Source organism: Myxocyprinus asiaticus, chromosome 12 (assembly GCF_019703515.2).
Source record: "Myxocyprinus asiaticus isolate MX2 ecotype Aquarium Trade chromosome 12, UBuf_Myxa_2, whole genome shotgun sequence".
Classification (NCBI taxonomy): Eukaryota; Metazoa; Chordata; class Actinopteri; order Cypriniformes; family Catostomidae; genus Myxocyprinus; species Myxocyprinus asiaticus.
The window spans coordinates 40,401,445-40,423,189 of NC_059355.1; the positions used below are offsets into that span (position 1 = coordinate 40,401,445).

General features: G+C 37.9%; 1 protein-coding gene across 2 annotated transcripts in view; it reads right to left on the minus strand.

Annotated features, from left to right (window-relative positions):
* LOC127449104 (E3 ubiquitin-protein ligase PDZRN3-B-like) overlaps window positions 1–21,745 on the minus strand; it is a 165,019-nt gene that overhangs the window by 57,886 nt on the left and 85,388 nt on the right. Inside the window, exon 1 of one of the 2 annotated variants that reach the window (XM_051712273.1) lies at window positions 15,427–15,465. The exons of the other annotated variant lie outside the window; for it this stretch is intronic. The gene's annotated coding sequence lies outside the window, so the exon portion shown is untranslated. Of the gene's footprint in view, window positions 1–15,426; window positions 15,466–21,745 lie in introns of those variants that run through there. 2 annotated transcript variants of the gene reach the window in all.

A 21,745-nucleotide genomic window follows, 5' to 3' on the forward strand; every position in this document is an offset into this window, starting at 1 on the left:
TTTTCCTGTAAAAATATCTAGAAATCCTTAAAACAAGATCAATTTGATTTATCTTGTTTTAGAAAAAACACTGCATAAGATATGTATTTTTAACATGTGTATTTTGTCTTACTGTACTGGCAGAGTTTTTATAGTCAAAACAAGTGAAAAAAATCTACCAGTGCTGAAGAAGTAATCCAAAGTATTTAGAATACGTTACTGACCTTGAGTAATCAAACAGAATATGTTACAAATTACATTTTACAGCATGTATTCTGTAATCTGTAGTGGAATACATTTAACCCTCCCAACCCTGCATATCAGTACTATGTCATATATATATCAAAGTACCATGGAATTACCATCTGCTAGCATCACTTTATTGTACATTTTTTAAGGGAGCTCTCTCCACACTTTCACAATATGCAAGCAAGATTCAATCCTGAAATAATTCAGGTTAAAACATTCTCAAACCTTATAATGAGAAAAACCTCACAGTGCTCATTTCTACTGCAAAGAACTATGGGCTTAATGGAAGAGAACTGGCAAAACTGATTTGTCCACTAGAGGGATCTCCTCTCCTTCTGTCTCTTTCCTTTTCACTGGAATGGTTGAATCCAGATGGTCTCTTGGCAGAACTAGGGCAAACAACATCACATTCTCTCAGTCTGTTAAAAACAAGACATTCTAACAGGTCAACAGAGACCTGCTTTAACAGACAACAGCCTGACTTAAACGCCAAAGCACATTTTTCAGTAAGCACGTAAATATTTTACAGTAACGGCACACCTGGCACCTAACAGCCCGTAAATCCTCACGCTTTGACAGAAACTGTTGTGTAATGTACAGTTCGTTCCATTTTGTTGGTATTCCAGGAGAATACACATTGGAATTACAATATATGCCACCATAACGCTTAAACAACCAGAGTTTGTTTTGACATAGACAAGGTGAGTAACATGAAGTCTAAAAGTAACATGAGTGTTTAAACAAACATATATATATATATATATATATATATATATATATATATATATATATATATATGATGTACACTGGCGGCCAAACGTTTGGAATAATGTACAGATTTTGCTGTTTCGGAAGGAAATTGGTACTTTAATTCACCAAAGTGGTATTCAACTGATCACAAAGTATAGTCAGGACATTACTCGTGTAAAAAACAGCACCATCACTATTTGAAAAAAGTAATTTTTGATCAAATCTAGTCAGGCCCCATTTTCAGCAGCCATCACTCCAACACCTTATCCTTGAGTAATCATGCTAAATTGCTAATTTGGTACTAGAAAATCACTTGCCATTATATCAAACACAGTTGAAAGCTATTTGGTTCGTAAAAAAATTAAGCTTAACATTGTCTTTGTATTTGTTTTTGAGTTGCCACAGTATGCAATAGACTGGCATGTCTTAAGGTCAATATTAATTAAAAAATGGCAAGTAAGTCAATCATTGTTTTGAGGAATGAAGGCTATATAATGCTTGAAATTGCCAAAAAAACTGAAGATTTCATACAAAGGTGTACACTACAGTCTTCAAAGACAAAGGACAACTGGCTCTAACAAGGATATAGTATAAATATAGTAGTTAAACATTGAGAATAATAATTAAGAAATAACAATATAAACAAAGGAGACAATGGTTGACAAAGTAAGTGTATAGAGCTATAAAACGAATCTATAGCTTAGCGCAGATAATTTGGTCTTGAAAGAATTTTATATGAAATTAGTTTATATTGACATCTCTGACTTTGGTATATCAGCAAATCTGAGCACAAAAAAATATTTTTAAGATCTCCTCTGAAACACTAGAGGAGCCACATGTGACATTACTGGAGTCTTTATCAGGAAAAAAAAAATCAGAAAAGCAGAAGACTAAAGCAAAAGTCTCCTTTCGCTATCCAATAACATGTAATTGCTGTCAATGAGAAACATCTAAGATAAAGAGATCTCTTATGTGATTTTTCTTTTCAAAAGGCAGTCAACTAAACATGACAAGTGTAATGTCATTGATGAGAAGACAACATATGGAAAGTGAGGAATAAATAGGGATGAGAGAAGAGAGAGAGAGAGAGAGAGAGAGAGAAAAAAAAGTAAAAAATCAATGTTGTAAAAAGGATTTTAATATAGACAAGACAGATGGGGAATACAACATGAGAGTGTAAGAGAGTAAACATAAGTATCTCTCAGTTCATTGCAGGTTTATTACATTCTTATTACTTTAGTAAACTGAAGCACCTGAGCCCAGAGGCTCTGCACTGCACAACACAACAACAGCAGTCCAACTGCAATGTTTGTGTATATGTGTACAGTTGCCCCTTCCAACCCACTTTACCAACGTGATCTCATGAGAATTTGTATGTATTCTTATGTAAAGTTTGGTTCTAGCAAACGTACATTCTCTTACGTTTGCATAGACGCTGAAACGTACAACACTGATGTATTGACAGCATCTAAACATCATCATTTTATGTATTAACACCTACAGAAATGTACAAATGTTTACGTGTACTGTTTGAATTGATTAATATTGAATAATTCATAGATTTAATCAGTTAACTACATTTAATTTATAATCAATGAGATTAGTTAAATGCTATCACATTTATTTAATGCAGCTGACATTATAATATGACATTTTAATGGTTTTATTCAGTTCTGTGTGATTTCTGTTGCCCTATACAACGTTTTAAAGGATTATATCACTTTAACCAAGACTAAACTTTAAAATATTAAAATGAATAAAAACTCTGTAATCGTTTAATCATATATTAAGCATTTAATTTTATTTTTGTTTGCCATGGGACACAAAAGCAGTTTTCAGAATATGTCAAAAAAATAAATAAATAAATAAATAAATAAAAAATAAACCACAAAAAGCACCATAAAACAATAACAAATTTAATCCATACATTTGTTAACCATAATCCAAATTTTCAGACTGCTTTCTGTGAAGGACAGACCCAAATTCAAGCCTTTTATTCAATGATCTCTGTCTCCATCCGCTGCAGCGCCATCATGCCCGCTGTAACCGTCAACCCATGTTGGTTTTGTTTTCAAAATTCAAAAACTGGTGCCTCAAGCATTACGACCAGCGGTTTTACGGCAGTGATATCGAATGCTCGTTGGCTCTCAAGTGTCTCGTGATCATTTGCGACATGCTGTATTCTGCGATGTATATGTTGGAATGAGAAATGACACCGCCGTTCTGGAGTGCATCAGGAGAAGATTTATAGCAATTAATAATTTAAATTCTACTCTCCACCTCACATAATGCTATTGTATGCCATCAGGGAGCACATCGGATGCAGCGCATTGCCCTTTGAACTACTTTTGTACTGAATTTTTCGATTTTTCTGAATAAATTATTGTGATTAAATTTATCTGCCTTTTACGTGTTTTATATGCTTAATAAATGTTTAAGGTTAGGTTTAGGGGTAGGTGTGGGATTAGCGGCTATAATATATATATATATAAATTAATATATTGTAACAAAAATAATTGCTACTGTACATTAATCTACTTGTTACATGTTTTTATATTGTTGAAATGTGGTTATGCTTAGAGGTTGGGGTAGGGTTAAGGGATCTAATATATCTATAAAACAGTAAAAATGTACAAATATATTTATAATCGATTCGTGTATTCAAATATAGTTGTAATGGATCCGTCAATATTTTATATTTCTAAAGCTGTAAATAAGTAAACATTTTTACATTTTAGATGCTTTCAAACGTCCATATTGTACATTTTAGTGTCTATCCAAACGTATTAACTTGCATGTTTAAATGTTACACGTATTTAATATTAACGTACAAATAGCTACGTATATTAATGAGATCAGGCTGACTGTACACAAACATTTCTCCAAGAGGTACAGAGACGGCTGTGTCTGTCTCTAATGAAGCTTATCATATAGAGAGCAGTTTGTGAGCTTATGTGTGTACAGTGGCCACAAAAAGTATTTGGATACTTAAACCAGAACTTTTCTCAGAACTTCAATATTCTTGCCATTTTTGCAATGACTTTTAAAGGGATAGTTCACCCAATAATTTAAATTCTCTCATCATTTACTCACCCTCAGGCCATCCCAGATGTGTATAACTTTCTTTCTTATGCAGAACACAAACCAAGATTTTTAGAAGAATATCTCAGCTATGTTGGTCCATCCAATGCAAGTGAATGGTGGCCTGAACTTTGAAGGTCTAAAAAGGACATAAAGGCAGAATAAATGTAAACCATATGACTTCAGTGGTTAAATGCATATCTTCTGAAGCTATATGATAGGTGTGCATGAGAAACAGATCAAAATTTAAGCCCTGAATTACTTTTATGCTACTTTTTGGACCTTCAGAGTACTGGTCACCATGCACTTGCATTGTGAGGACCATCAGAGCTGAGATATTCTTCTAAAAATATTTGTGTTCTGCAGAAGAAATAAAGTCATACACATCTGGGATGGCATGAGTGTTAGTAAATGATGAGAGAATTTTCATTTTTAAGTGAACTAACCCTTTAACCAACTGGTCTCAAGGTCATTTTTAGTGAATGTATAAAGTACATTTTCTTCAAATTCACAATGATGTTTGGGGCAAGACTATCTGTTTTTCAACCAATGGCAGGTGGATGTATGTAGTCTTTTTGAAACGTATTGAAAATGGTCATCATTCTTGCAATTCCATTTGGTGAGGCTAGTGGCACAGAAATTACATACTTCATCTTTAACTATGGGCATTTTATTAATAAAATAAAATAATAATAAAAAAATTATTAACTTATTATTATGTGATAATAATTTTGTTTTTGTTTTTTGCTTAAAAAGTGTGCTAGTGCTACCTTTCTTTTAAATACAAGCCGCTTTTAATGCAATAAAATTCATGCATTTTTAAGTGTGCCTAAAGTGCAAATGTCCAAAATTGTCAAAATACTTTTTAGGGCCACTCAATCTGTGTAATGGAGAGTGAAAGAGTTACAGAGATATATTCTTCTCTCTTTGTGTGGCATTAGAACTGTGCCACTGCTGTCGCCGATCTGCGCAAGTGTGTGTCTGTGCATAAGTGTGTCCTGCTTGCCGTATGGTGTGTGGCTTGACCTCATGAAGCCAGGAAAAGGGGACTGAATGTGGCCATGGCAGCCAGAGTCCAGCAGCCTAGAGTAAACAGCTCCTTCCCAAAGCAGCCTGCAGAAACACCAGTAATCGCCACCGCCTCGAAGACACACCATCTGTGGCCTCCACAAAGACAACCAAGGTTGTGTGTGTGTTACTGTGTGTATGTGAGGAGGGAGACTAAGTATAGTTGACTTTGCTATGCTCAACTCCTTTTTCTTGGAAGATTTTTTTGGTACCACAAACTGAATATACTCTTCATGTGTGAGGCATCTGAATAAAGCCAAGTGGTTTGAAGACTTTTTTGGAAAAACAATGTTTTCTTTGACTAACCTGAAGTTCTGAATCCATACATAGTGACATTACTGGTTCCCCTGAGACAACTTTATTTGTGGTGTTTGCGAAGGCAAGCATCACTATTGCTATTGCTTATACTTTGCAGTAGGGGTTTGAGCAAGCCCCTAACCTTAAGTATTAAATGTTGGTGTGTAACTCATCTCACATTGTTTGTACTATATATAGTACTTGAATAATACAAATTGTACAGCTTGTTCAGGAGAGGTGCTACAGCACAGCAGTCTGGTTCTGGAAGTTAACGATAACTTATAAACCTCTATTATTTTTCTAAATGACAGGACTTAGATTGTCATCTGGTGAACGTTAAAATAGATGAAAATATCTCTTAGACTTATATTGAATGAGGGACCCAAGCAATATCTTTGGACCAGAATATCAGAAAGCACCCCTCTAGCAACCACATAGCAACAGGCTAAAATATACTCAGAACTCTTTAGCAACTACATAACACACCCTGGGAACCATCCACAACACCTTAGCATAGTGATGGTGACTTTTGCACAGGTAAGCATCAATCACATTTTCCTCTGAAAATGTAAAAAACTTATTCATTATTTTATTCTCAAACTAGATGAGTGTTTAAACCATAATTTTCTTTACATTGTAAGACACTATATTCTCCACAGTTTACCCATCTGTTTAGCTTTGCTTTGGACTTGGGGTTACATTTTAACTTGGAATAATAACGTTTCTAACTAGAAAGGCTCTGATGTTAGTCATTTCTCATAGTGATGTAGGTTAATACGGGCAACTCATGCAGTAACTTCACAACAGACCTCCCTCTAAACTTGAAGACAGCCATAAAATCCAAGAAAAAATCAAATTGTTGGTTACGAGTTCAAGTGCTCCTTATTTGGATAGCACAGAAAAACACAAGTTAAACTGAATATATCACAATTCTGTCCACTTCACAGGGCTAGATGCAAAAATCTACTCGAGTACGACACATTCTTGGTAAAGTCAAGAATCTGCAAGCCAAACTCTTCCCAAAGGTGAATGTTAGATAAAAAACAAACATGTTTTTCTTGCTGCATTGAATAATTACAGAGAAATTAAACTTGTAAACTTGTTTTTATTTAAATAATTTTTTTCTTGTTTTAAGTGTTAACTCACTTAATTTTGTAATATTTCTCTGAAAATATGATTTAAAAGAAGTGTAATTAGTAGGAGGCAAAGATCAATGTCTGATCCAGATCTGCCTTTTAAGCCTTAACACAAGCGTTTGCCCAGTGTGCCTGCTGTGGTGAAGGTGAGCAGAGATCTAAATCACATCAGAGACAAGAAGCAGGAAATATGTGGATATTTTTCTAGTTATTTAGGCTAAATAATGTAATATCATAATCAAATTAAATATATAGTACTTAAAGGGATCGTTCACTCAAAAATGAAAAATCACATAAAGGAAACATAAAAGTATAGGGGTGGGCGATATGACCAAAATCATATATCACGATATCACTCATTTTATATCACGATAACGATATATATCACAATATAGTTAAATAATAATAAAAAATAAAAAAACTACAAAAATTGGTTTATATATTAAATAATCATATTGTAATGCCTATTTTTTTTAAATACAGTCATTGAATTAAATACTTTATAAATGAAAACTACTTCCTCTTATATAACTTTCTCTTTATTTGGAACTTGACAAACATAGAGTAAAAAAAACAAAAAAACAAAACAATTGGTGGTATTCAAAAAGTGGTAATTAACCTTACCACAATGCTAAATTTCACATTTCAGTCTGATGATGTTGACTAGTATTATTATTATTATAATTTAATGGTTTAAATCATCTCTGTAGAAAATATTTGAATATCTGAAAGCAAAGCAGGTTTGTTTTCTAATATCTAACATAATTCGAACTGTTCATTTTAATTTTAACTATAATTATATTTTATTAAAAGTTGGTTAGAATATCAGGTTCTCTCGCCGTTTGAGATGTTTGACTTCCTCCATAGTGCCTTAAAGTAAAAAACTCAAAACTCAACTGTTTAGTAGAATTCAAATGTTTAAAAATCACTTTAAATATACTACATCTAAGTAAAGGTGAAGCGTGTAATTTCTGCAGAACTAGCGTCACCAAATGGAGCCACTAAAATAATGACAGTTTCCCAAACACTCCCTCACTTCCAGTGAGTTCAATCAGACAGTCCAGCCTCAAAATCACGCTATTGGTTGGGCCAATTTTGCTATGTCAGGTTGTTCTGAATGCACCAGCAATGGTTTGATAGCACCACAGAGCCACACTGTTTACACTTTTCAGGGAAATCACCTAACGAATGGCTTATTTTTTTGTTGACTCTGCATTTTAAATTGGGATAGGAAAGTATATTAACATGGAAAAATCTTAAAAAATGCATCATTTGTTCATATATATAAGGGACACATCATGATCAAAGTATCTACTGGTCACACTTGATAAGTTACATTTTGCAAAGCCTATAAAACTAACAATTATGCCAAAAATATACAAATACTGCAACTTCCAGATCTATCACAGTGTTTGGAAGCCTCACTTGAGGGAGCTGTGTCATTTAATAAAGGTATACTGGCATAAACAGAGTTTTAGGTAAACAAAAGGATGGAAAGTTGAATAAAAATAGCACAAGCCAAACCAAACAAACCTTCCTTCAATGTAAATCTATAACCGAGATGTTTGGAGTCTAGTGGGGCGCCTGCTTAATGCATAGCAGACACGACTATTGAGAATGATACAATACTGTGCTTATCAGCATCATACAATGCTACTTATTCTGATGTTTTCTACTCCCTTCTCTAATTCCCCTGTGGCCAATTACCAAATTAACCGCTAGGCACCTTGATCTCTGATCAGATCTTGGGCACAGTTAGTGCTGTGACCTCGGCAATCACAGTAATCCCCCTTTACACAGCCGTTTTCCATCCGGCAGTGCAGGGTGAACGTCAGGTGTGCTCAAGCAGATTAGTGGTAATCTGCTTTCAAATGAAAGCAGGGGTTTACAGCAGAGGTGGACCACGGGCCTCATACCACCTTTGAAGTCAGATAAGTGGGGTGGAATAAAAGGCATTTCCACTGGTGGAGGAGATCCGGGGGGGTGCTGAGGGCCTGACTATAGACCTAACTCAGGAGCTGATACGGCAAGTCTGGAATTAGCAGATCCTTTTGCACCCCCCGCAACTCTTAATTTCACTGTCTCTGTTTCCCTGTCTCCCTCACTCTTGGCATTTAATTAAATTAGCATTCTAATGGATCTGTTCTGGGAATCTCAGGATCTTTGATATTATTATAATAGGGCAAACACATCAAAGATGAAAATAAATGTAAAAATATGTGCATAAATACATATTTTGAAAACTGACTGTAGTGGTGATGTTTTATAGGGGATGAAGTTACATATGAAACTTCTAAGAGAATTTTACAGTGCAAATTGTTTCAGCTTAAGTGCATGCTAATTAAAGCACAACTGACAAGCAAAAGTAAAGACAAAATATCTAGATAAACTAGAGAACCTTACTAACTGATTAGTCTAATTAAATGGTATTTTTGAATGTGCATTACATGTTCTTTTTTGGAGTATTTGAAATCTAATGGAGGCCTGTTGCTTGGATGAGATCCAACTTCTTTTATGAGGTCAGCGAAAGAAAGAAAGGGTAATGTAGAGAGAACAGATATCCAAGAAGAAGGGAAAGCCAATAGGTGAAAGTGGGATGGAAAGCCGCAGGCTCTTCAAGAGAGTTGGCACAGAACGAAGGTCATAATAACACAAAAACAGCAGGAAACCCAAGACCCTACTGAGACCTCCACAGAAGAACAGACCCCATAACCAGAAGTGCATCACTGGAAATGTAAATTGTAACACTATCAAACCATCTTAAATAGCTTTCAACAATCCAGCAGAAAATCCAAAAAAAACTTTCCAAAAAATTCTATCCTCTCATTCTCTATTCGTTACGCATCTTGGCTGCTGTATGAATACATTCTGATAGACTGAGTATGGTATTCCATGCACAAGTGACTGCATTGCCCATATGGTTGAACAAACTCAGTTTGCAGAAGAGGTCAAGCATTGTATCTGTTCCCTAACCCCATTACAGCATTCACCTTCATGTATGTCTGCAAACCAATTTTGCCCTTAGTTGTTCTTCTCTCCAGTTTTTTCTTTCTTTCTTCTTCTGAGTTTCTCCTCCATGATTGCCTGAACAACTATCTTCTGGACGAGGGGTTGTCAACCATTTTTGCCCCAGGGACTACAAATTGAAAAATTTTATATAAATTTTCATACATTTTAAGACATTTCCATATGTTTTACATATCAGTCCCCAACCTAGCTGTAGTAGCTTCATGGACACATGTTTAAAAAAAACCTGGCTCTAGACCACCCCAAACTTACTTACACCTCTCAACTTGAGGGTTTTCAATGCTCTATTAGAGGGGCTGATCCCTCAAACAACAAATCAAGCAGAGTGATAGTTCAGACAGGCCACGATAGGCACAGCTCAGCATCAGCTGACACCCAGCTGATCTACTTCCTCCAACCCCAGTAGTCTCTCTATCAAAGGCAGCCTTTATATATTCATCACAGCCATTCCTTCCAGCCTAGCCAAGCATTTGACAACAAACCCACCTCCTTCCCAGCTCTACCTTCCATATGCATTTAGCCAGCCTTGTTGTTCTTGTGCACTCTTCTGTCCTGTTGCTTTATGTTCCTGGTGACAGTCATCATGACCAGATCTTCTAAGCAGCCTAGACGCATCACATTCCAAGCTGCCCCTCTTCATATCAGGAGCCTTCTTTTTTCTTGGATATTTTGCCACAATGTTATGTTTTCCTTGCTGATGATTCCCATATGGGGGGGTTCATGCAGGAGAAGAAGACCACCCCCCACCCCCATAATGAAACCATACCGCCAAAGTATAATTGTTGTATCCAACATCCAATAAATTTTTTTTTTTTTTGCCAATGTGGTCCTGACTGAAATAAGGACAAATCAAGACAGAATCAAAGACCAGCCAAAGACATCAAGAGCCACTCCAATGTTGTTCCACTCCACTGACGCCTTCCTCGGTTTTTGTGTTTCCCTTTCGCCTTTACGATCTTCAATGCGCACACTAGTGTACACAATAAATTACCATCTTTGTACAGAAATAGAGCAGGATGGATGCATCCACTTCTTGGAAATCGTACTGGTCTGAGCAGAGCTGGATCGAGGACTCCGTGGAAAAACATGTAAAGGAAACCAGCAGACATGAGTTTCATGTCAATCAGAAAAGTAACGGTCCGTGAACGCTGCACAGGCCAGCTACAGTAAAAGGGTAAAAATATTACGGAGCTGAGGCATATACTTAGTTGAAAGAGACTGGAAGTCTAAGATTTAAGTTCAAGGGAGCTTGGATAGTTTACATACAACTTTACGTAAATCATATTTAACATAAAATAAGTACTAGTAATATATATCTATGCTAGAGACAGACAGACAGACAGATAGATAGATAGATAGATTTAAGTTTAAATTTGTCCACCACGGCAGCAGATAGCTCTGACTGGAGGGAGTTAATTATCTTCACAATCTGCACCACTTGGATACTTATTCAATCTCTTCTCACGCCATACAAATGCAGTCTCACATCTTCTGCCCTGCTGAGTTCTTGAGCCTCGGCTGTTTGCCTGGAGCTTTGGAATTACTGTACATTTTGCTGGGTCGCTTGATCACCCCATGCTTTGTTTTTTTTTCACCCTTGCTATTCCCCAGATGCTGATGGTGAGCTCTCCTCTTAATAGACCCAACCCTATCCATCATATTTTCAAAGAGAGCTTCAGACAGCTCCTTCTGTTTGTCCTGACCCAGAGTTCTGGAGGTTCTGCAGCATCACATCAACATAAGCATGCAGGAAGTGCACAATCATGTTACTCATCTATGGCCAAACAAGAACAGCTCCAAAAATACTGCTCAGCTAACACTGGTCATCTTACATCATGCAGGCCCTCGTTCAGCCATTTTCTTCCTTTACCCTGAATTCCCACCACTACAGACCCGTCTACACCTCATAAACACAATTAGGTTAGGAGAATGTCTGTTCTGTTTTTTTCTCTGTGTTGATGTTTATGCTGTGCTGACTGAATGTGAATATTTTTAGAACATTTAGTTACACAAATTTAATCTAAAATGTTTCTAAATACTGTGGGGTGAGTTGCTCCATTGGAGAGAATTTGCATGGGTTCACTGCATTCAACTCTGAACTAATAAAAGATGTTATATTTATGTTGGTGTGAGGGAACAAAAATGAAAACGAACATTTCTGCTTGGTCTGGGCAAGATGCATTTTGGTTTGGAAAGTAAAAGCCCTGCGTGAGGCATGACATAGCATTCCTGGATTCAAAGCTGTGTGGTGCAATGATTTTGGAAAACAGGCCAATAGCCTTTTCTTATCTAAGATGCAAATATTAAGTTCCATGGCAGCTCATAGATGTGGCTGGTTTTAATCAGGAAAACTATGGAAAACAAATATTCTCTTGAGGAGTTACAGCTTAATAAAAAAAATAAAAAAAAAGTCTTATTGCTCTAATAAATTTTGGTAAATGCAAAAGATAAAGAGGTTGAACTTTTGGCGATTACACATGTATAGCAGAATTGGGTCAAGTTATTTAAAGGGATAGTTCACCCTCATGCCATCCAAAGTGTGTGTGACTTTCTTTCTACAGAAGAACACAAACAAAGATTTTAAGAAAAATATCTAAAATCCTTTTTTTTACTCCAAATCTCCACTTTAACTTTCACTTTCAGATGTGAAAGTGAAAGTTGGGATTTAGAGTAAAAAAGGACTTAATTTTGATCTGTTTCTCACCTACACCTTTTACATTGCTTCCGAAGATATGGATTTAACCACTGGAGTCTTATAGGTTACTTCTATGTTTTCTTTAAGTGATTTTTGGAGATACAAAGATCTGGTCACCATTCACTTGCATTGTAAGGACCAACAGAGCTGAGATATTCTTCTAAAAATCTTTGTTTGTGTTTGCAGAAGAAAGTCAAACACATCTGGGATGGCAGGAGGGTGAGTAAATGATGAGAAAATTTTAATTTTTCGGTGAACTATCCCTTTAAAGGTGTCTGTGACGAGGAGGAGGGCGTGGCCGGGCTGTGATGATGCACGCCTGGCACTGAGTTGTTTAATCAGTGGGAGAGAGATAAGGAGGGGCCGGGACGCCAGTTCAAGAGAGAGAGAGAGAGAGAGAGAGAGAGAGACGCACGTGTTGTGTGTGTGTGTGTCTTTGTATTGTTTGCTGCAAAGCACTTTTATGTTATGTTTGAGTTATGTTCTGTCATTAAAGTTTACGTTGCTCGCCACTGTGGAGGGTTGCGATGCAGAGGAGGTATGGTATGGTGGTACTGGAGCGGTTCACCAGGAGGCGGAGTAGCCTGCTGCCGTTCACCAGGAGAAGGAGAAGCCGCTGCCGTCTGCCAGGGGGCGGAGGAGCTTGCTGCCGGCTGCCTTGAGCGGAGGAGCCACTGACATCTGCCGGGAGGTGGAGGAGCCTGCTGCCGCCCACCAGAAGGCGATGTCCAGTGCCATCGCCTGGCGTCGTGGAGGACTGCTGCCCAGCTGGCCAAGGACCAGGCTACAGTGTGTCCCGGGACCGACGAGCCACTTTTTTGCTCTCTCTCTCCTCTTTCTCTCTCATTCTGTCTCTCTCGCTCGCTCTTTCTCGCTCCACTCTCCCTCCCCTCGTCTCTCTCTTAGTTTCCCAGGAGGCAGGGAAGACCGGCCAGAGGAAGGACAGCCGAAAGGGCAACAACTCCCCTCCAGGAAGGGAGGGGGGGAGTAGTTCAGGCCAGAGGTTTCCCTGGTCTGAATCTGGAGGTGGAGGATTGTGATGAGGAGGAGTGCGTGGTCAGGCCGTGATGACGTATGCCTGGCACTGAGTTGTCTAATCAGCAGGAGAGAGATAAGGAGGGGCAGGTACACCAGTTCGAGAAAGAGAGTGAGACGCATGTGTTGTGTGTGCATCTTGTTTTGTTTGCTGCAAAGCACTTTTATGTTATGTTTGAATTATGTTCTGTCATTAAAGTTCACATTGCTGTTCAGCCGGTTCCCGTCTCCTCCTTGCCTATGCTGTGAAACTCGTTACAGTGTCGTATCATGAGAAATCGAAATATTCACTTATTTCCTATCATATTTTTTCTCTTATTTTATTTCTTTTGAAATAAGAGTTCATTATGCAAAACATATTATACCATTTGGAACTCTGAAAACTGTCTCAAAAATCTAATAAAAGACAGTAGGATTTGAAGTTTCTGACATCAGACAAATGAAAACAAACACATGACATTTACACTTCCACAGCGCATATTCGATGTTCAGCAACTTGATGTTTTACATTTACTATTCCCATTGTTGTCAATGAAAATTCTCATTACTGTAACAGATATTGTTTACTGTATTACAGTAAAAAAAATGCTGTTGACAATTTTTTAATTAAAATCATAAAAAAATGAAATGCAGTACAACTACTATGTTTAAATATTTTATAATTAAATTAAAATATAATTAATACATATATATATATATTCATATAAATATAACAAATATATAATATAATACATATCTAAACTTTTTTTGTGTTGCGGTAATCAGAATCAGGGATAAAATGTGCATAACTGTCAATAAAAAATAACAACAATGTAACATTAATAACAATCACAATGTAAAAAATGTATGGCCCTTAAATATGCTTAATTTTCTATATGAAAAATATAATTTATTTATATCTTATGGTTTTGTAGTAAAATAGAACCAGGACATTTTCTTGACAGGTTTCATGAGAATCTCCCATTCACTCTATACTATAAATCTTACTATTATAACTAAGGTAAATGACGCATGTAATTTTCTATAATCCTGTAATTTCTGACAATTGCACATCTAAAATAAAAAATTCACTCACTTTCTTCCATGGCAAACAAAAGAAGACAGTATGCAGAATCTGGGCTTCAGTCACCATTTACTTACATTATATGGAAAATATGCAATGAAAGTGAATGGTTACTGAGGCTAACATCTGCCTAACATTTCCTTTCGTCTTCCATGTAAGAAAGAAAGTAAAATGGGTGTGAAACAAAATGAGAATGAGTAACAGAATGGCTGGACTATCCCTTTAAGGCTGCCCTCACTCTCATATCCCTCCTGTCTTTCTCCTGACCACCTCCAGAGCAGGATAGTGTTTTTTTGTGTCCTCCCTCATCTGAAGGCCTCTTATCTCTCCTGCTCCCCAGCCAAGCATGTCTTCCCAGGTAGCGTCTGGCTGTGATAACACTAGCCAGGCTGTGTGTGCATGTGTGCAGCTGTGTGCAGAAGTGGGGGTCTCTAAGTCTGAGGTTAAGTGCTCAATATAATGCTCCTCGTGACCTGGTGCTCGCCGGCCTCTCAAGCTTACAAAGCTACCGCTTTCACACTCCCCTGCTATTGGCCTCAGAAGCGAGAAGTGCACTTACCCTATCAAAGCCACGACTAAAAGACCTGCCCGCTTTCTTTTATCCCTCAAATCCTGACACATCGCTTTCATTGAGCCTGAGTATTCCCCTGATGGTTTACCTCAGTCGCATCACTTCGACGGCAATTACAAAAACCCTGATAAGTTGCTTTTTAACCTGTGATTATGCAAATGAGACAGTCAATGCAGGTTAAGGATCTATTATGGCAATGCCAGTGGTGGTCGAGAGAAGATTACAGGTGGTTAAATGGCTCCTATCTTGTGAAAGAAAGCGAACAGAAAAAGAAGATGGTAACAACTCGTGTTCAAAGAGGCTTTGTTTGCCTGACAGCGGGATTACAAGATACCAGAAAGGTGGGAGGGAAAGCTTAGCTTCCAATGTTCCAACAGACACAACTGCCCAAGGGTTTGTCAAAACAACATGATCCAGGGTATATTACATGGCTGCAGTATGAATGAGGTGCTATAGAAACTACACCACTACTTACATGGAGGACTGCACACTTTGTAGGTGAGAGGATTCAAGTATCAAGTCTTACCTGGAGATAAAAAAATAGAAAGAAAAGAAAGAGATTAACAAACAAATACCACAATACTGCAGAGTAAACTAAATGTTTAAATTTCTGAAAATACAAGTAACGATTGCCTGGACAAATTTGCCACCACAATGCTCAGGTGTTCTGGGTGGTTGCCAGGGCATTGCTATGTGGTTGCTAAGGAGTTTCTCTGCAGTTGCAAGGGCAACTGCCTGTCTTACACACCTCTCCTCAACAAGTCCCATGAATGGAGGTAACATTCATGTGTGTAGCACAAATGGTGACGATTTATGCACCAAAATGTAATGCTTAGGGTTAGGGCTTTGTCAAATCCCTTACTCTAAGTATAAGCAATAGCAATAGTGACCATTTTTACATGCACATAAGAAAATGGTTTATTCTAGGGTTTTAGCAGAAAGCGGCAATCTGAAATGTCATGTAAACAAGAACGCTGATTTCCTTACGCCACTTAAGGGATTAAGAGAAAGCAGTTTAACACACCTAGGTTTCTCCCGAAGAACACGGCTTATTGTGATCATGTAAACACATAAGCAGCGTCTTAACCAGTTTTTGAAGAGTGCGCATGTGCGTAAACAGTCCAGATATCAAACATCACAGGATGGGGCCCAACAACATGGCGACACAGTGGAAAGAATTCAACATTTCTGGTCATACAGTGGGAAAATCACATAAACTATAAACTATGCCCATTTATACACACCAATGTAAAATACTACTGTCCCTCACATTCGTTTATATGCGCTGATACACTGGGGAAATCTCAGAGTTTTATGTATGAGGGAAACCCAACTATTGCATTGCAATTAAGCTGCAGGTTGAGATAGAAAGTGAAAGAAACAAACACAGCAACAATTTTGGATTATCTGGAAGTAAAGCAAAGAATAAAATAGCGAAGTCTTCCTCAGATCCCATGTTTGTTATTTACAGAATTGTCATGGGAAAATTACGTTGCTATGGAGAAAACTGCTTACTGATCAAGCCGCATGTATACAAGAGTAAAGAGAAAGCCGCAAACACAGCTCATGTAAACCCATACACAGATTTCGAGCCTTAAGCAGCTTTCTCGCAATAAACGACTTTCTGGTGTCCACGTAAACGTAGTTAGTGATACTTGCCTCTCACAATAGCACTTCTCTCCTGATGAAACTTGACTGTTAGTGTGCTGAGGGTCTGATTTTATGCTGGTGTTAAAAACACGCTTGTTGGCAGTACAGTGGGTGGCTGGAAGAGTATGAAGGGCACAGTGTTGGCCTTATTTGGAGATGACTGGCTGTGTTTAATGAAGGACACTGGCCTTTACTGAGTTGGCTGAGGAAAGCACACACTGAAAAGCACACAGACTCACACTCAGGTTTTCAAATTTGTCATCAATACATCTTGCACTGAAATGTTTCTCTGCTTCTACTCAGAGAAAGAAAATGTATGTCCCTACACAATGTTCAACAGCTCATAGGAAAAAAATTACAAATGAGATCTCTTTCATATCTCCTAGACAGCAATGCCATAAAATGGAGCTCAAATAGAGACTTTCCCCCAAATAAAAGGTCCTAGTAATCTCACCCATGTCTCCTCTAGAGTTTCAGAAGATATCTCAACAATTTTGTGTCATTGTTGAGATATCTTCTGAAACTCTAGAGGAGACATGGGTGAGATAACTAGGACCTTTTACTTGGCGTAAAGTCTCTATTGGCTCTATCTGCGCCTAGATTTGCCAAGATAATAAAGTCAATTCTTCCAAGACCAAATTATCTGAACAATGATATCCACATAATTGTTATTGTTAAAAATAATTGTGTGTGTCAACAATTTTAATCCTCTCAAGGAATTTTAGGACAAACATCTGAGACAAAGTTGACACATCAATGAAACATAGCTGAAAGAACCATTGGGTATCCTGAGCTTTGAAAGAGCAACATCTGAGCTTTTTCCCCTTGAAATCTAAAATCTCTATACATTTGCAGATTTACTATTTGCATTCCCGTTGTCCACACACACACACATACACACACACACACACACACAAAGGCAAGTGACCACACATGTAATGGAGCATGTCAGCACATGTCACATTAACAGCTAACTCTATGAGGCTCTAGGTTTGGATCAATGCAGTGACTGCAGATTGCTGCTTTTTGTTTAAAGGACAACTCTAGACCATTTGTATCCCTGTCTCAACCTCGGTACTCCTATCCTGAGGTCACCAGAACCAACTGGATCCAGCTCCATTTCTGCTTCGTGTTGGACTCCACTGCAACGTGTCTCTGAGTGATGAAGACTAAATACAGCCAGTGCCAGCCAAACATCACTTCAGTCTATTACGATGGACTTCAGAGGATGAACTGATGCCAACTTCAACCATAAGACATGGGATACATCATATGCCATTGCCTGTAACTTGGACTTAGGATATAACTCACCAAAATGACCTGCCGGTTGAACTGCGATGCACCTCGCTGATTTCTGCCTGCATCACCTTGGTCTAATGATGGACTACACTCTTGAAATGGAATACATACTATAATTTAAAGAGGTCATGAACTGAGAAATCAAAATTCCCTTGATCTTTTGACATATAAGAGGTCATTGTACTATAAAAACATCCTGTAAGTTTCAGAACTCAAAACTTTCTCGTTAGTCTAAAAACAGCTTATATTGAAGCCAATCTGCCAAAACGACAGGATGTGGAATGTGCCACTTTATTACATAATAGTGTGGCTAAACACCACCTCCGCAGAAGAAGATCAACGCCTGCTTCTACAACACTGCCTGTTTAGCCCTGCCCACCGATTCACGCATGTTGTAGGTAAATAACGAGAGAGGCAAACGCAGGTCTACGCAGAAACCAAAAGATAAATATGGCTCAGAAGAAAACAAGATGCTGTGCATTGCCAAGTTGTGGAAAACACAGTCTTTGCATTGCCTTCCTTCTGATCCCAACATTAGGAAAGAGTGGATGAACTTTATTTTTAATGAAGTTCTAGACCGCGTCAGTAAGAACTTGGTCCTTTGTTCACTTCATTTTACCGCGGATTCATTTACAAACAAGGCACAATTCGACGCAGGATTTTCAGAAAAATTTAAATTAAAAGACGATGCTGTGTCGACTATATTGGATCCGACAGTAATGTCGCACCACACAAGTGTGAGTAACTGTTTTTATTACATGGTCACTATTGCTTTGTCTGTTACTACAGATCGTTTGATATGTACTGAGTATTTATGCGTTTTTAACCTAAATCACAGCAGCGTCCATCTATGAAGGATGTAGGCTGTCAAACATACATGCAGAAGTTTACATTGGTGGGCACACAGCTGTCCTTTGGAACTTTGGGACCTAATCATAGAAGCAAAGGTTTTTTAAATATGCAAAACTGTTAGGCAATCATACCAGTGTTGGGCCTCATGTATTCAGATAGAAGACAAAGGCAGGCCTAACACAGTTGTGAAACCTGAGTCGTGAGGCCCACACAAAGTCATAAATCTTACTGATAAAAACTGCACCAAAATCAAACAAAGGGAGTCCAAAACAGACTACAAATCCCATGAAGCTTTGCTCACTAAAGGATCGAACTCTCAACTCCTATTGGATGAGGCACACAACAGAACGGCTCTCAACCATGATGTCATCGGGAGTAGAAATAACTCTGAGATCCTTCCGGGCTTTGCTTCCAGCAACTTTGATCGCCATGTGTAGACGCAGCTCATCGCTGCTCTCAGGTGTAGCCTCGTGGCACAAGGAAGTAACATACGACTTGAAACTGTGGCCATACAATCTCCATCTCGCTGGACGAGTTGAGATTACTCTGTGTTCCACCGAACACTCTAACGGATCTGAAGGAGATCGCCGAGCAATCTGCATCTTCATCTGTTTGCCTGCAGAAGTGAAGAGAAAAAAAAAGATTTCTCTTCCCTCTTCAATCAAGTCGACGTCGCTGATTTCTCCGCCAGCCCGCCAAGAATCAGCAGCCCACCGACAGAATGAGGAAATGGCCTCCCGTCATCACCCGAGCCTCGAGGAACCGAGTTGGAGTTCAAGTAAGAGGTTTACATCTGGGCAGAGATAGAATATTGTAGTGTGTTATTCTTGTGTTTCAAGGTTGTTGCTTGAACAGTTTACGGATCACCGAGTCCGCTCATAGCTGCTAATAATACTCAAGGTATTACTGTAATGTACTGCTATCACGAATGAGATCTGCTGTGTTGTAGTCCAACCACAATGGACTGTTGTGTATTTCCACCATCGCGGGTGAGACCGGCACACTGAGTTTATCCATTAAAGAATTTAATGAGCCGTCCACCACGTCTCTGTGTGATAAACTAACAGCTGCTTTCTCTCCCACGATCGCGAAACCGGCTTTGGTGCCGCCACTTTATTCTCTCTCTCGTACTAACCACACACACACGCGACCCCTCACAAACATTCTCGGACACACTTTTGGCTAGTAGATAACTTCGTGATAAAGCTCAGCTTTGTCCTTAAGTTATCGTACAAGCAGTGACACGTGGTAAATGTGCAGACGCCATTAGCCGGCTTCTCTCCACCCACATTCGCGGCCATATTCTCTGGCCGGAACTCTCATGTGACGTACTCTCCACGAGGGTCACGCCCGCCATTTTGTGTGCGTCACACCTTACACACACACACACACACACACACACACACACACACACACACACCCACACACCTTCCTCTCATGTGTTATAGGCTTATTTTGGTTACCATATCTAATCATGTCACTGTTTAGTTTGTAGTTGTAAGTTGGAAGTTTATTGACTGCATTGTATTGATTATTAATTGATATTACTGCATAAATAAACTTTGTTATATTTCAAAGAGAAGTGTTTTGGTTTGTTTTGCATACATCTGTGTCAAATGCTGACAGGGGATGTCAGTGCTCGGATTAAAGCCTTCATTGTTTCTTTTTGATGGTCGATATTCTTCGGATGTCGATTTTCCTAAGAGAACAATCTAATATAGAGACTGTTATACTATCTGGTTATTAGTCCCTGATTCCAGGGTGGTGCCCTAGCGATATTAATCCTTATTAATATTCTATTGATTTTTGATAATTGATAATTATCTTTGATAATTGTTAAATTTGAAGGATCAATAAGCTAGTGTTAATTTTAATCAATGTTTCATCGATGTTAATAATTAATGATTATCTTTGATAATTGTTGATTTAAAGGATTAAAAAAGCTAACATTGATTCTCATCAATGTTCTATTGATTTTAATAATTAATCATATATTTTTGATAATTATTAATTATTGCTAATAACAAAACCCGCTCCTGAACATGGCACACTACATTTAATGGTGCGCCGTGTGAGGTTTTAATGTGTTAGATTCTATTATTTAATTTAAATATTAATTAATAACTAAAGAAGTAATTATTAATTATTTCTGATAGTAACACTGAAACGCCTATTCAAACGGTGTGTTACAATGAGGGGGGTCAAAACAGGACAGAAAATAGCCTATTACTTCTAAATTATTATGTTTTTTGATGTAAAAATCTTGATAACATTATAAATGGACCTCAGAGAACAGTACAAAATAATAAAAAAAGGCAGTTCGTGACCCCTTTAATTGCCAACAAAAGCCTTCATCAGCCAACTAACAAAGGACAATGCATCTATATGAACTTCTGCAGTTAATCAAGGATGAACTTCAAAGACATTAGTCATTAATCTTACAGTTCTTACAAAATCTTTGTTTAAACACTGACCCTTAACACTTAGTTTAATAATTTTAAACCATGACTTGCACTATACATAATTAAGTAATATTGGCATTATATTCATGATGTTAGCCAGAGGGGAACTGGCCCCTGCAGTGAGCCTGGTTTCTCCCAAGGTTATTTTTCTCCATTAACCAACATCTTATGGAGTTTTGTGTTCCTTGCCACAATCGCCTTCGGCTTGCTCACTGGGTTTCTGAATACAATTATTATTTAATTACTTACTTTTAAACACAATTCACAATCGTATTTTATCAAACTACACAATGATGACTCTAAGACATTATAGATATTGCAGTTTCATTTTCTGTTAATGCATGATTTTCTGTAAAGCTGCTTTAAAACGATGTGTGTTGTGAAAGGCGCTATACAAACAAAAATGACTTGACTTGACAAAGGTGAAGTGTGCAAGTTTTGATGTTATAATCCTTTTTTTTTTCTGCCCAGTTCAATGTAGAGAGACAACTCTAGACCATTTGTGTGTTGACTTACCATATTGTAAATGCT